Source organism: Vombatus ursinus, unplaced genomic scaffold (assembly GCF_900497805.2).
Source record: "Vombatus ursinus unplaced genomic scaffold, bare-nosed wombat genome assembly UNPS02004868.1, whole genome shotgun sequence".
NCBI classification, from domain to species: Eukaryota; Metazoa; Chordata; class Mammalia; order Diprotodontia; family Vombatidae; genus Vombatus; species Vombatus ursinus.
Window position 1 is genome coordinate 2,043,923 of NW_020944646.1, and position 17,851 is coordinate 2,061,773.

A 17,851-nucleotide genomic window follows, 5' to 3' on the forward strand; every position below is an offset into this window, starting at 1 on the left:
TTTCTTTCTTTCTTTCTTTCTCTCTTTCTTTCTTTCTTTTTCTTTTTTCTGTCTTTCAACTCCAAGGCAACAGATTTTCCACCTGACTAGAGTTAGCATGAATGTGGCATGAGGATATCATTTCTTCTTCCTTTAAATCATTGTTAAAGGGGGACTGTCTGGATTGATCGCTCAATTTTGAAATCAATGAAAACTAGGGAGAACTGTTTGAATTGTCTCTAAACAAACTCTTGCCCAACTCTCATGTTTTAGATGTTTGATTTTTGTGGAAAAGAAAACCTGACAATTGTTTAAAAAAATCGATTGAAAACGATAATAGAAAATGAAAGTGTTTGATGACTTAATTCCTGACTGATGTCAGCAAGTCCCTTTTCAGCTGTTCCTATGGGGGGGAAAAGTGACAATCAAGGTTCTGCAATAATATAAGGAAAACGTACAGTAACCTCAAGGTTATTAGCAGAAATGCTACAACACTGAACATAGGTTTCACTTAGAAGATGAATATTTAGTGTCATCTTATAGAATAGAAGACTATTTTCCAGAAATTTCCATAACTTCTTTCCCACTCAAATGTCAGGGATTTCTGTGGGGAAGAGGGAAATACCTGAATAGGTCATACATTTTGAAACACTGAGTATGTCATACACATACTCAAAACCACATTGTTAACTTTGAAATTTATATTGTCTTAGACATGAAAGAGAACATCAAGCTTTCCAATACAGAGCCGCCACAGATACCAGTGAATGACAACCAGGGGAGGATTCTAGGATGCCAAAACTTAGAAGGAAATTATAGCACTATCCCAGGCTGTTTCCTCCCTCCCAATGGTCACATCCCAGTTGGTTCCTTCCCATTCCCCCACTACTTGCACCATCTTTACTATTCTTCTCCTCCTTCTCCTAGCCATCATCATAACAAAAACCCTATCTATGACTCTGTACCCATCCTACCCTTAACTAGAAATTATCATGGGGCAGGAGGGAAAGAGTCACAAAAAAGGCAGTGAGATTGTTTTTAGGTTATTTAACAGTAATTCAACAGCATATATAAAATGATTTTTCAAATATCTTACAATAGTTGCCATTCTGTTGCTGTTGTTTTAGTTTAAAAATAATTTTCCTCATTTGGATGATCTATGGAGAGTAAACTAAATTATTCACTACTATAAATCATTGGGCTGATGGTGGTGAAAATCTCTATTTTCTTGAGATCTGCCCCATCATCACCATGGTATATTATTAAATATCAGGAACCATCACCATGAAAATTTATGAACTCATCTTGTTGCTGTCAAATAGTTATGTGCAATAACCAAAGCACTTTGGTTTGCTATAGCATAATAATGACTTGAGTTAGGATGATTTGATCATTTAGGACTAAAGATTGATGGCATTAAAAAAAAGAAACAAGTACAAATAAATGCTGGGCTCTCCTGCTACTTTTTAAAATCATTCTATATGCTGATCATATGTGGCAAAGAACTTCCAATTTCTCTCTTACGTAAAAGGATATTCCCACTGAGATAAAATGCTGATATTTCCAAGACTAGCACAGAGTTGCGTCTGCTACAAGAGCATCAGGGGAGAAATTCTTGAACATCTGAGGACCAACAATGTGGAAGGAAATACATAAACTTATTTTCTATTTACTGATTGAGCACAGATTTTATGATGGAGTGTAGATGCCATATGAAAAATGCAAGTCTTTGAAAATATTAAAGCAGAGAGCTGATTTTTTTTTAGGAACCCAGGGATATATTTGTTCATAATTAACTTTCCTTACTTGTAGCTTTTCACAGAACATTAAGTATAGATGCTCTAAACTTTAGTTCTGAACATACATACACACACACACACACTAAGACACACATATATAGATATATACACATACATATATATACACACATATTTGTGTGTATATATACATATATACACCTATATTTGTGTGTATGTTACACACACAAATATATATTCTTCCCTGCCCTTCCCCCTTCCCTTCCCTGCCCCCATACAATGTATTGTACTAGTCATTTATTATCCAATGTTCTAGTGCTCAGAAAGTTACAATGTTCTATTAATGGAATAATTCCTTTATTTGAATATGTTGAATGACTTACATGAATATGTATAGACTACTATGCTTGACATAAAGGGAGAGATACAAAGATCATGTCCCTAAATGAAAGGAGTTTCATTGTAGTGAGGCAGCGTGGCATAACGGAAAATAAGCAGGATTTGTAATCAGGAGACATTTAAGTTCTAATCTTACCTCTGAAAAGCCAGCTACGTAACTGAGCATATCACTTCATTTCTTGGAACCTTAGTTTCTCATATGAAATATAATGATGATAATAAGGAAGAAAATAAACATTTATTAAGTGTTTACTCTGTGCCAGGCACTGTGCTAAATGTTTTATAAATATCTAATTTCATTCTCACAATAACCCTAGGTTATTATTCTCATTTTACAGTTGAAGAAAGTGAGGCAGACAGAGATTTAGTGATTTGTCCAGGTTTGCACAGCTTTTATGTGTCTGAGGTCTGATTTGTACTCAAGTCATCGTGATTCAATGCTCTAGTTCCCTTTCATGCATAGAATCTTTCTCTCAGAGTTGTTGGAGAATCAATTAAGATAATTTGAGAAATGCTTTGTAAACTTTAAAGCGCTATGAAAATATCAGTTATGATTACCGGTTATGATATATTAAAAAAAAACTAATACAAGCTAGCACAAAATAAGTATATTAAAAAGGCAGAAATCAATGTAACACAAATCCTAAGGGGGAAAAAATGATCTGGAAAGGCTTCTTGGAGAAGAAAACTTTTCAGAAGGCAGAAGTAAATGATAGCTATTTCAGAAATTTGCAATGGCTTGGACATAGATGTGGAAACAGGAAAATAGAGATGTGCTTGGGGGACTCTTTCCGAATTGACAAATGACCTATTACTGTCTACCTGAAATACAGGGTGTTCTAAATCTTAGTGCAGTTTTAAACTTTAACATCACTAAAACTTTTTGGACACCTTGTTTCAAAAAGGCCTCGTAATACAAAATGCAATCTCCTGTCTCTGTGTCTTTGAACAGGCTCTCTCTCATGTCAGGACTACATTACTATACTTTATATTGAAGTTTTTTTTAAATTTTTTTGGATATTGAACTTTTATAATCCTTAGTTGTCTTCAAAACTCATCTCATATGTCATCTCTGACCTGAAGCCATTTCTAATAGCCACAACTGCCAATGTCACACCTCCAGGAAAATTATTTTGTATGTACTTTAATTTTTTTTTTGCTTTTATGTGTACATTTTTTTTCTTTTCTGATTGAATCTAAGCACCTTGAGGATAGGAAGTATTTTTTTGTAGTCCAGAACCTAACCTAGTGCCTAGGGCATAGCAGTAGTTGGATGCCTAAGGCTCTTTACCACGTTCCCAAATTTCGTGATTTCATTCTTACATAATAAATTAATTGAAGTTTCAGTCAGGACCCTTTCTTAAAAAAAAAAAAGTGCCATCTATTTCATACGTCTTGAATATCTTCCTTTTCATTAACTGCTTCCCATCTACCTATATACATGCCCATGTCTCTCTCTCAAAGGAGTATTTTCTTGACGGTTCTTCCTCATTTACTTTCTGTCTCACTTTCACCTTCTATGTTTTGAAAATGTGTCCAACTTATGCCTTTACTTCATCATCACCTCCTTATAATCTGACTTCCATTCACACCACATCATTGAATTGTTCACTGCAAGAACACTAATTAAATTTGGACCCTGTTTTAGATCTACTATGAGGGAAAAAGCAAGATCAAAGAAGGATTAGAATCATTCCTCTGATCAGATGACTTCATAATAATGAATGAAAGAGAGAGAGAAGAACTAATCAAGTCTTATTTTGCTTCCCTTTTATCTACCAAGGAGATTTTTTGTCAGACTTGGAGAAATAGAACAAAAGTGATTTTAGGAAAGACCTGATAAATGAGAAGTCAACAAAACACAGAGAAGGTCCAAATAATCTATTTCTTGAGATACTGAAAGAACTTGGGTATGTGAGTGTTAAATCACTGTCTATGATAATTTAAACATCATGGAAATGAAAGCAGTACCATAGAATGGAGGTTTAAAAAGTAATTTTTTTCCAAAAGAGAAAAAGTAATGTATGCTGACCTTGATCTATGTTCCTAACAAATTCCATAATACTTTATTTAAAAAAAAAAAAAGTAGTGATTGATGAACATTTAGGGAAAAGAGGATCACTACAGGATTTATCAATAACAGGTCATTCCAGAAAAAAACCAATGTCATCTTTTTTTCCCCTTTCTGAGCAATTTATTAGGAAAATTCAATAGATATGATTTATCTGGATTTCAGGAAAGTATTTTTTAAATCTGATTATATCTTTATAGATAATATGAAGAGGTATGGGATAGATCATAGTTCAGTAAGGTGGATTTGGAATTGATTAAATGACCAGAACCAAAAATTATCAATCTAGAAGTCTTTTGGGCAATGACACAATTCTCTATCTTTGGTCTCAGTCTTGTGTGTGTGTGTGTGTGTGTGTGTGTGTGTGTGTGTGTGTATGTATATACACATGCATACATATATATGCATATATATGTATATGACTTGCATGAAGGCATAGATTAAATGCTTAATAAATTTGTGAGTGACATATACCTCCACCAGTTGAATACTTACTGGGTCTTTATAGCAGAAATGTCAAACTCACAGCCAGCAGCCTCAAGGGACTAGCAAAACTCTAACTAAGGCCCAATTAGCTAAAAATGTAATTGGTAAATGTTTACAAAATAAAAAAAATACAACATAGATAATGCTAATTTGTTTTTTTCTAAGTCAATAAGTGCCCTTCAGTGATCTATTTCTATCTTAGTTTGATATCACTGCTTTAAAGCACAACTCAGATATGACTTCTAGAAAACCTTCTTTAATTAACCGTGTATTATATATAGCACTTTGTATATCTTCTAGGTATTTGTCATGTATTCTTTTGTATGTAAGTTATTTATGTATTAGTCATATTGCCATAAACCTCTAGGAGACCAAGATGGAAAGGACTGTAACTTATCTAAACTTTTTATTTCCCTCAGAACCTAGCCAACTGTTCTTCATACAATAGGCTCTTAATCAATATCTGTTGTATGGAACTGAATGTAATCTTCACTAAAAAGACAATTTAATACCAATTTTCTTGTAATAGCTTCTATTGCCTCATATATCCTTCCCTCCTAAAACTGAAAAATAATGTTGGAAAAGATTAAATAATAAATTTACCCACATTCAAGATTCTGTCTATTTTTCCAATTTAGTAATATTCTAAGGAAAGAGAAAAGGAATTTGCAATGAGCATTTCTGTGTGTTCAATAGACTATTCCAAAAATTTCTCATTCCTACTGGGTAAAATGTCTTCAGGAACAAAAAAGATTCATCTGTAAGGAGCTGCTGCCTGGGTACGAGGCACCTGATCTACTACAGTGTGCTATCCACTCAATAAAGACTCAATAAATTCTTGCTGAGTAGTTAAGGCTGTGATACAAAGTGGTGAGATCTGCCCTTGACAAGCATGAATACATTCAGACTATATTCCCCACAGCTCCTTAAATATGGAAAGCCTTTCCTGAACCCCTTAGTCATCAGTGCTCTCAGAGCAACTACTTAAGTGATTGCTGAAAGAATGAATAAATTGCCAAAAAAAATCATGAAAAGATACATATTGATATATACGTACATATGTATGTCACTTGCATAGCAAATTTTAAATAGTAAATGGTCAATACTCATTTGTCAATTGTTTAATTAAATACTTATCATGGAGCTAAGTATTTCCCAGGATAAGGCAGCTGGGTGGTACAGCTGATTGAGTGCTGGACCTAGAGCTGGACCTAAGTACAAACATGGCCTTAAATATTTTACTTAGATATGTCTTTGGGCAAGTCACTTAACCTCTATTTGCCTCAGTCTCCTCAACAGTAAGAAAAAAATGGATATAATAGCACCTACATCACAGATTTGTTGTGAAGCTCAAATGAGTTAATATTTGTTAAGTGCTTAGCACAGCGTGTGGCACCTAGCAGATGCTATTTAAGTGCTTATTCCCTTCCCAGTACCACTGTTTGCCTTAAACTTTTGAATTCACCTCCTGGAGACTAAAATTGCTTTGTGAAATTTCTCTCTGTCTCTGTCTCTGTCTCTGTCTCTGTCTCTGTCTCTGTCTTTGTCTCTCTCTCTCTCTCTCTGGTGTGTGTGTGTATGTGTGTGTGTGTGTGTGTGTGTGTGTGTGTGTGTGTGTGTGTGTGTTAGGGCCAAACTGAGAGGCACCATGACACACTTGAGGGAGGGATGTATTTAGGGTGAGGAAAATATGGATTCAAGACTTGTCTCTGACACATACAAGTTGTGTGGCTCTGGGCAAATCACTGAACCTCTCAGCAACCACAGGTAACTTTTTAAAACTATAAATGACAGACAAATTGCCAATTTGAGATGGTCAATGATGGCTCCATGCTGGGAGTTACTCACTGCATGAATGGATGAAATCACAAATTTGAGTCAGAAGGAAGGAAGAAAGAAATGGAAGGAGGGAAGGAGGGAAAAGTGGTAGGGAGTAAGGAAGCGAGAAAAGAAGGGAGGGAGAAAGGAAAAGGGAAGGGAGGAGGGAAGGAGGGAAGGAAGGAAGGAAGGAAGGAAGGAAGGAAGGAAGGAAAGAAGGAAGGAAATAAGGAAGGAAAGAAGGAAAGAGGAAGGGAGGGAGGAAAGGAAGGAGAGGGAAAGGAAGAAAGGAGGAAGGAAGGAAAATGGGAAGGAAGGAAGGAAGACCCTTTTGAACAGCTGTGGGCTATAACCAAGAATAATTACAATGAAATTCCCCTTGAGAATATTGGTTTCATTCTGAATGTCATTTGGCATTGTTAGGTGATTCTGAAAAAGACCTGTTTTAAAGTAAACATGTTACAATGAAGACAAAAGAAAGTTACTCCCAATAGGAAAATGAATACTGCTCCTCATTGTCCAAGCCTGAGACTGGGTTATGAACTCAATTTCATAAATCTCTCAAAATAAGGAGAACAGAACATTTGGAACTATCCCTAAAACTACTTTTTTTTGTTTTTTTTTTCCACTTGGGACATTGAGAAGTACACATATGCAAAGTTTGTCACCTTCTAGACATAGGAAATAAGCTCTTTAAAAATGAAGCAAAGGCAATCTGCACTGGAAATCATCCTGCTCTGCCTAAGAGGCTAATTTGCATTTAGTACTTACTGAACATAAAACATAAAAATTTTATTTATGCTATTCATAAAATGCTAAGCAGTATTGAACTCCCAGTCCTGAAAAATAAACTCACCTTTTAGCAATTTATGATCAAAGATTAGACAGTAAGAAATAATGCTGGGAGGTTGATATTTCTTGTTAGATTTAGGACCATATGCAATGACTTTCACATCTCAAAATACTTAAATATGCAAAATGGCAGAGACATTTAAACCGAAGGGACTTTGTGGTTCTGAATGAAGCTTTCATTGTCTCTTAAGATTTTCTTTTATTTACAATTCTTCATCTGTTACCACTAAAGCTTTAGCAACTCAAAAAAATGCAAACAAAAAGATGCAACTTCTGTTCAACCTTCTCTTATATGTAGTTTATAGAGATTAGGAGAAAAAAAATCACATACATCCAAGCTCAAGTATTATGGGGATAGAATCAAGTTCCTAATATAATCTGTCCTACTTAGGAAAAATAGAGAGGGTTTATAACACTGTGAGAGAACCATAATAGATCCTGATGAAAAGCTTCTGTCAGTGAAGAAGAGTCTAGTGAGGAAAAAAAGACACAGGACGTCACTAGATATTGTAAATTCCCTGTTGGAAAGATTTCTCACAATACCTCCTTTATAGAGGTGAACAAAGAGGTGAATCTATTAGGAAAGGCAGAAGAAACTGAAACTGAGGATGAAAAGCCATAAAGAAGTTATTACAATTGCACTGGAGAAAGATAGTTTCTCCCTTAGGAAACCTGGTTAATAAATTGAATAAGAATGATGTCAAGATTGGGGAGGGGAAAGTGAAAGGTAAAAGAGCCATCTTCCAAAGAATGGTGGAAGGGGGGAGAGAAAGAGGCACAGAGATAGAGACAGAGAGAGACAGAGCTGGACAGAGAAATAGATATTCTGACAGAGATAGAGAAAGACAGAAAAAGAAAGTCAGAGGTAATGAGACAACGGAAGAGATAGAAAGGGAGAGAGGTAGAGACAGAGACATAGAGAGAGAAGCAGTAACAGAGACAGAGTGGAATGGGAGATATGGAGAGACAGAGACAAAAAGAAAGACAAAGACAGAGACAGAGAGAGCTCATTTCTGAGGCTTCTTTTAAACACTCAAGGATCTAGCTTGCTGACTGTCTGAATAAATATTAAATTCATTTGAAGTTTAATAGGAAATGGGTCATATTGTTTCTAGTCTCTTTGATTTGAAAGTTGTCTAAAAGATAAACTCAGTGTAAATAGCCTGGATTCTTTTTTAAATACTGTGACTCCCTCCCCCCAATTCATATATTGGATGAATGCTTTTATAGATGACATCTTGAATATATATTCTCATTTGAATACACTTGTAGCTTACAACATGATGAATATTTGGAAATGCAATAATATTCACTTCATGCAAATGTGGAGTCAAATATACATTATGCTCCCTCTAGGCAAGAAAAACAATTAAATCCTAATAATATAGAACTGTTCTGTCTTTGCTTTTGTATCATTATTGTACCCGCAGGCTACAGAGAATAGTAAACACCAGATATAACATATTTCAAATATAATGAAAAATACTAGGGCACGGTAGCAATAACTTACTTAATGTAACTAAGCATTCAAAGAGCCTTATTCTAAAATATAACATTAAATGCATACAATAAACTGTCCACATAATTTTGTCTCTTCACAAATGTGGCTGCATATTTGTTAAATGATAATTAGAAAGTAAATGGAAAGAAAAGGAAAAAAAGATATGTGTGAAGTATCCATGTTTGTTGATGTTGATCAATTTTACAATATGAAAAATTAAACATGCAATTGTTTAATTTGGTGAATTGGAAAATAGATGATAGGCAACGAAAAATAATATTTGAATATATGTTTCTAGGTTTGATGTATGACCTGGGCCTCAGTTTCCAAATATGTAAAGTATATAAATGTATATTTACATAAATTATGTAAATATAATATAAATTTATATAAATATAAATTATAAATCTGTAAAGAGATTACTTTCTAGTCCTATATCTATGCTCCTTTTATCCTTTGAACAGTAACACTAATGCTACTTCATATATTCATTTATAAAAGTTCTACTAAAGGTAGAAAGTTAAGAAACCAATAAATAAATTGAGAACATGTACATTAAGTGGTAGTTCAAGAAGAAGAAATTGTAAATGGAGAAAATATAAAGGAAGAAATGCCTTTAAAGGTTTGGGACAATTCTAACAAAAGCACAGATTCTATGAGTAGGAATTTATTTCAGAGACAATCTAGTGTAACATATCCCCTAACATTCTCAAGAAGTACAGATGAGGCTTCCTCTAGAACTCTCATGAGACCTTATGAGGCATGGTCATCTTTTCATTTAGCTGTTATAATTATTAGGAAATATTTCCATGTATCAGGTTGTCCCAAAGGGCTCTTTCCTGGACCCTCTTATTTTCTCCTTCTATACAACTTCACTTGGTGATCTCATCATTTCCCATAGATTCAATTACCATCCCTCTCCTGCTGAAATTTAAATCACTTATCCATCCCTTATATCTCAGCTAAGCAACAGACTCATACCTCCAACTGTCTAGCAGACACCTTGAACTAGATGTACATTAGACATCTTAAACACAATACATCCAAAATTTAACTCATCTTCATTTGCCCCAAATCCTCCCTCTTCCAAATGTTCTTATTATTTTTGAAGACACCACCATTCTCTCAATCTGCTAGGCTCAAAACCTGGGAACCATCCTCAATTCTGTCCCACTTCTCAGTTCCTGCCTCCATTTCCAATCTTGACTATGCCTTTTTCTCTCCTCTGATCCTACTACCACTTTGGTGCAGGTTCTCATCTTCTCATGTATTAACTATTGCAATACTCTACTGGTTGGTCTGCCTGTAACTGTTGTCTCCTCAATTCAGTCTATCCTCTTTAAAAGTCAGTGATTTTCCTAGTGTGCAGGTTCAGCCATGTCAACCCTCCCCTCCTTTCCACCCTCAAACACTTAATAATTCTAGTGGCTCCTTATAACATCTAGGATAGAATACAGAATACTGTTTGGCATTCAAAGCCCTTCATAATGTAACCCTCTACCTTTCCAGTTTTCTAACATTCCCATCCCCCTCCGACTCTCCCTCTCTCTCTCTCTCTCTCTCTCTCTCTCTCTCTCTCTCTCTCTCTCTCTCTCTCTCTCTCTCTCTCTCTTTCTCTCTCTCATACAGTAGCATTCAGCTCCTGCCAGTCTTTAAACAATTGGCTGCCAGCATTTTCTCAGGCTGTCCCCATGTCTGGAATGTTCTCCCTTCTCTTCTCTACCTCATGGCTCCCTTGACCTCCTTCAAGTCCCAGCTAAAATGCCAATTTCTACAGGAAGCCTTCCCCAATTCTTCTTAATTCTAGTGCTTTCCCTCTGTTGATTATTTCCTATTGATCTTGCATATAGTTTCTTTGTAAATATTTGTTTGCATGTTGGCTCCCCCATTAGATTGTGACCTCACTGAGGACAGAGGCCATCTTTTTTTTAAATCTTTTTTTTTTTTTTTTAGGCAATTGGGATTAAGTGACTTGCCCAGGATCACACAGCTAGTAAGTATCAAGTGTTTGGTCTGAGGCCAGATTTGAAATCAGGTCCTCCTGACTTTAGGGCCGGTGCTTTATCCAAGCCACCTTGCTGCCCCTCAGAGTCTGTCTTTTGCCTTTCTTTGTATCTTCAGTGCTCAACATAGTACCTGTCATCTTAGGTACTTAATAAATGCTTATTGACTGACTGGACTACTTACTCTGCCTAAGCCATGTATCCACTCTATTTTATAGTAATAGGTCACTCTATGTTTTAAGATTCACAAATTATTTTCCTCAAAGCAAACTTTAAGATAGGTAGGGCATGTATTTATATCCTTATTTTATCTTTGGGGAAATTGAGTTTCAAAAAGTTTAAGTGGCTTGCAAGACAAGTGTTAAGCTATTGGATTCAGTTCTCAAGTTCTTCTTGTGATATGATATTGATCTTGTTCCTCCACTACTGGAAAGTGGCCACACCATTGATTATTATAGGATATTCCATACAAATCCTTCACCTTAGCACCATTTAAAGAGGCATAGTGGCCATTAAACTGTTTACTTCAGTTGACTTATGTGCCAAATGATTAATATCTATAGAGAAAGGTATCCTTAAGATAAACCTGTTTGTACTTTTCTCACTAGCTACAGCCAATTAGGATGACACATCTCATTAGATAGTATCCTTAGGCAGCATAAAATTAAGGCCTTTTATCATGATTGACTCAAGCTTCACTCACGATCACAAACAATAGTTTGTAAGCCTTCTGCCAAAAGCTATTCGTCAATACTGATGCTTTCAATCTCCTTACATAACATATCACATTACAGTTAAGTAGAATCTGATTGAATAAGGTGTTATATCTAGGATTATTCAAGCAAGCAAGAAATTGTACATGATTCATTCATTTTATTCTGTTCATTTGTTTTACTTCTGACACAATTGGAATATGAAAGCATATTTATGTTAGTATAAAGCCTAAAGCAGTTCACTTTATTTTGTGCTTTTCCTGCAAATTAGTTCTCAAAGTATAATTTTCAAGGATGCAATTAATGCATAGTAAGTAATATGGTGTCCAAATATGAAATTTCAATTTGATCCCTCAACAGATCCTCAATGCTTCCAACTCAAGAATATTGACACATTGGTAATGGAAAGTACAGTTCAGTTGCCACCTCCTATAAAAGGCCTTTCCTGATGGTCAGTTCTTAATGTTCTCTCCCTCTTGGATTTAATTTGTGGTACATGGAGTGATCCAGAAGTCTTAGAGTAGTTTTAAACTAATAATGCTTTGTATTGACTCTATAATTATTAAGAAGATACAGGTTATATCTCCTGTATACTTAAGAGTAGAGATGTATGTTTGTCTTTATATCAACAGTATGAAGGACATCGCCTTATTCATTAGGCATTTAATGACTTTTGAATTGTTGAATGGACTCAGCAGTTTGAAGGTAGAAGACTCAAAATTAGATGAACTATTAAATCAAATAGGCTAATATAGGAAGGAAAGGCTTCTTAGCAAAAAAAAAAAAAAACAAAAAAAAAACACCGAACATAGAATCAGAAAAGAAAAGAAAATTGCATGTGGAGTGTCAAAATTGTTAATTAGAAACTGTTAATATTTTAAGTAAGACACTGATGCTTGGTTTCTTTATCTGTAAAATGATTTCTTCATCAGCTTCAGACCATTGTGAAAAGCAAATGCAGTAATGAATATAAAGTGTGCTTTACTCATAAACTACTGCCAAAATGGTAGTTTAAAATTAATCTTAACAAGAAAAAGTACTTATAGAATGTTATTAAACATTTGTAAACAGTGAAACTGCAGGAATTTTCAGTCATGGTTTTCTAAGGTAACAGAGCTAGGAAGGATTATGAGAATCAGAGGTAGGAAAAGTGAGTTTTTTTTTTTAACTTTTTCTTAGGAGGTTTTTGAAGAGAGGTCATCTTCAAAGCAACACTCTTACCAATGAGAATGTTCTATCTCTTCCTTCACACTTCAAAGAGATTTTCTAAATGGTTTGCAACTTAGGTTTTACTCTGCAGGCCAATCCCACCCTCAGCCCCCTGACCTACATTTCACAAAGAAAATACAATTTTTAAAAAATTCATAAGCCTTCCTGAATACAGGCTTTCTGCTAACAATAAAAAAAATCTCAAAATAAGTGTGACTTTGAATTGATGATTCTTTAGATTAAAATTTTGAAAAAAAAAGTTTTTTAAGATAAATAAAAAAGAGACAGAGAGTAAAAGAAAAGAGATCATTGGCTCCTAGAAACATAATTTGTCAAAAATGCAGCAGAGCCTGTCATTGTTCAAGTGATATATTACTCAGTTCACTTTTTAAAAATCTGTTGGTTTGCTGTTTTCATTTTATTACTCCATATCACTAAAATCTCTTATCTTAGATCACTGCCCAAAAGTACTAGTGGAATTCTAATCTGGGAACATAATACAATGAAACTGGAAAAGTCACAAATTGGCAAGTTAATGAAAATACAATTGTTTTACATAGCTTATATTTGCATATTTTTGCCTTTTCTAATGAAAACTTTGAATAATAGTGTCTTTATTCTCATCAATAAGGGAAAAATACACATAAATTATTTGTGATTTCATTAAAGAACTCCATCCAGAAATATGCATAGTACTCCCTCTTTTAACTTAGTAGACAAGTCTTATGGAATTGTCTGTTGAAGATGTGTAGAGTTTAAGTAACTGACTTGTCCAAAATTAAAAACATTAGTTTCAAATCTGTCCTGTCTGTGTCTTTATTTGAACTTACAGGCTCATGGATTCAGATCTTGAAGATATCTTGTAAGCTATAAGGTCCAGCTCCTTCGTTTTGCAGATGAGGAAAACAAGGCACAACATATTTAAAAAAATTGCCCAAGACTTAGTAAATGTCTGTGCAAAGATTCAAGCCCAGGTCTTCCTGGCTACAAATCAAACACTAAATCATACATTATGCCACCCAGAAGCTATACTGACTCCTCTTTTCTTCTGTGCATTTAAAAGATAAATAAATAAATTCAATGGCCTCCTCCTCCTCATTGTCTTCCTCCTCCTTTACATCACTTTCTAGTTCTCCTCTCTCCACAAATCTCACAACAAAACTTATAACTCTATCATAACAAATAAAGCTAGTTAAGTTAAACATCGTCATACATTGCCTATGCCGAAATATGCATGCATACTCCAATGTCTCAGAAGGTGTATATCATGCTTCACATAAAAACAAGGAGGCCTAAGTCTCTAAAAGACTGTAGAGAAGAGAGAAAAGAGAGATGAGAGAGAGAAAGAGAGAGAAAGAGACACAGAAAGAAAGAGAGGCAGAGACAGAGAGAGGGAGAGAGAGACAGAGAGACAGATACAGAGACAGAAAGACAGAGACAGAGACAGAAAGACAGAGAAGAGAAGAGTTGGAAAGATAATGAAGCTCAAGGGGGTAGTTTCAGTGTAAGATGGATGATTCTTCCTAGAAAATTTAGATGCTTTGCAGTGGCTAGGGCCTTTTCAATTCCCTTGCTTGGAGATCCAGTTATCAAGAGCAAGTGCTGCAAAGCAACTGAATTCTGGCTTCTGAGAGATACTGAAACAATGGTGAATCTACTTTACTCTTCCTTTCTCCATTTTGTTTTATTGTCCCAGAAGTTGGTGCCAAGGTTAAATTACTAAGGGAATCTTTGTAATTTAAATGTTTTGCCTCCTGATTATTTACTAAAAAAAAAACAAACCAGTGGTTTCATAAATAAAGATATTATAATTTTAACAGCATCCTGAGTGTGTTTGTTCATTTTTTGCTCTAAAGATTATTAGAAAGGGAAAGAAAACCTGTGGTTACTTGACTGGCTATATCTGACTTGTCAATATACAAATTGCTTGGGGCTCAAAGCATTTTATTAATTCTATTTGCAATGTTTATGTTTAAGCTTTTTTAAAAATTAGGTTTGCTGAAATAGGAAGCCATTAATGGTGTCAAAGTGTCATAGCAATCAGGGTCCCTGAAATATGTATAATGATCCCTGAGGATGTATATTAGAAAACCACATATTGGAGTAGAGATGGGTGGAGCCAAGATTGTGGAGAGAAAGCAGTGACTGTCTTGAGCTCTCTCCCAAAGCCCTCCAAATACCTAAAAAAATGGCTCTAAACAAATTCTAAAGCAGCAGAACCCACAAAAAGATAGAGTGAAACAAATTTCCAGTCAAAGACAGCCTGGATGGTTGATCAGAAAGGTATATTGCGCTGGGTGGGGAGAGGAGAACAGTTCGGCGTGGGCACGCATGCTAAGCGAGCCTGGAGCAGGCCTCAGAGGATTGAATCGCAGGCAGCTGTGGCAGTTTCCAGACTTCTCGACCCTTGACGGCCAAAAGCAATTTAGAAGGTCAGTGGGAAAAGTCTGGGACTGGGGTGAGAGAGGAGCTAGGTCTCAGCCACAAGTCCTGAGCATGCCCTCGGGGCAGCGACTGTTTCTTGAGCTTCCAGTCCACAGACTGAGGAGGAATACAGTGGCTGATCAGAGGGGGATCACAGGGATCTCTTTGACAGAGCTGAGGCAGGAATCTCTTGCTTTGCCCACACTTGGATCTGGGTCACTGTTCTGAGGGGCGGTCCTGGGGTGAGGAGGAGTGCTAGTGCAGTGGAGCTTGTTGTGGTGGTAGAAAGGAAACACCTTGCTCCTTATACCACCTTGGAAGAACTGAAAATTTACAGGTCTCTAGAAGTATCTCTGAAAGCAGCTATACAATCTCCTAAGCTTAGGACTTCACTCTTCACATTAGAAGCAGACTTTTACCTTAACAAAGAGTTTAAAACTCAAGTAATTGGCTGGGATCATAAGTAAGCAGCGCAAAAACAGTCAGACTATATTATCTTACTTTGGTGACAAAGAAGATCAAAACATACAACCAGAAGAAGACAAGAAAGCCAAAGCTCCTACATCCAAAGCCTCCAAGAAAAATATGAATCAGTCCTAAGCCTTGGAAGAGCTCAAAAGGGATTTTGAGAAGCAAGTAAGAGAAGTAGAGGAAAAACTGAGTGTGATGAAAGAAAATCATGAAAAACAAGTCAACAGCTCGCTAAAGGAGACCCAAAAAAATACTGAAGAAAATAACTTTGAAAAATAGCCTAATCCAAATGGCAAAAGATGTCCAAAAATCCAATGAGGAGAAGAATGCCCTAAAAAGCAAAATTGGCCAAATGGAAAAGGAAGTCCAAAAGATTACTGAAGAAAATACCTCAGTTGGAAGCTAGTGACTTTATGAGAAATCAAGACACTGTAAAACAAATCCAAAAGAATGAAAAATTAGAAAACAATGTGAAATATCTCATTGGAAAAACAAGTGACCTGGAAAATAGATCCAGGAGAGAGAATTTCAAAATTATTGAACTATCTGAAAGCCATGATCAAAAAAAGAGCCTAGACATCATCTTTCAAGAAATTATCCAGGAAAACTGTCCTGATATTTTAGAACCAGAGGGCAAAATAGAAATTGAAAGAATCTACTGATCTCCTCCTGAAAGAAATCCCCAAAGGAAAACTCCTAGGAATATTGTAGCCAAATTCCAGAGTTCCCAGGTCAAGGAGAAAATATTACAAGCAGCCAGAAAGAAACTATTCAAGTATTGTGGAAACACAATCAGGGTAACACAAGATTTAGCTGCTTCTACATTAAGGGACTGCAGGGCATGGAATATAATATTCTGGAGAGCAAAGGAGATAGGATTACAACCAAGAATCACCTACCCAGCAAAACTGAGTATAATCCTGCAGGGGAAAAAATGGTCATTCAGTGAAATAGAGGACTTTCAAGCACTCTTGATGAAAAGACCAGAGTTGAAGAGAAAATTTGATTTTCAAATACCAGACTCGAGTGGAACATGAAGAGGTAAACAGGAAAGAGAAAATCATAAGAGACTTATTAAGGTTGAATTGTTTACATTCCTGCATGGGAAGATGATATTTGTAACTCATGAGATCTTTGTTAGTATTAGGGTAGTTGAAGGGGAAAAAATTATACGTACATGTATGTAGATATAGATAGATAGATAGAGGGCACAGGGTGAGTTGAAAATGAAGGGGTCATATCTGGAGAATAAAATTAAGGGGTGAGAGAGGAAGATACTAGGAGAAGGAGAAAGGGAGAGGTAGAACAGGGTAAATTATCCCACAAAAAAAAAAACAGAAAATAAAAGGCTTTTACAGTGGAGGGGAAAAGGGGGAAGGTGAGAGAGAATGAGTGAATCTTATTCTCATAGGATTTGACTTAAGGAGGGAATAACAAACACACTCAATTGGGTGTGGAAATCTGTCTTACCCTACAGGAAAATGGGGGGAAGGGGACAAGAGAGTAGGGGAATGATAGAGAGGAGGGCAGATTGGGAAAAGGAGTAATCAGAAGCAAATACTTCTGAGGAGGGACAGGGTCAAAAGAAAGAATAGAATAAATGAGTGGGCAGGATAGGATTAAGGGAAACAAGAGTTTGTTTTTCACAGCATGTCTACTATGGAAGTGTTTTGCATAACTGCACATACATAACTTATATTTAGTTGCTTGCCTTATCAATGAGGGTGGGTGGGGAGGGAGGAAGGGAGAAAATTTGGAACCCAAAGTTTTAAAAACACATGTTTAAAAAATGTTTTCACATGCACCTGGGAAATAAGAAATACAGGAAATGGGGTACAGAAATCCATCCTGCCCTACAGGAAAATTGAAGGGGAAGGGGATAAGAGAAGGGGGGGAGAGATAGAAGGGAAGGCAGCCTAGGGGAAGGGGTATTTAGAATGCATGCCATCTTGGGGTGGGGGGAGGGGTAAGATGGGGTGAAAATTTAGAACTCAAAATCTTGTGAAAGTAACTGTTGAAAACAAAAATAAATAAAAATTACCATTAAAAAATAAAAAAAGAAAAAGAAAAGAAAAGAAAACCACATATTAACATTATCTATACTTTATTGTATTTTTATTTATTTTGCTAAATATTTTCCAATTGCATTTCAATCTGTTTTAGGCTCT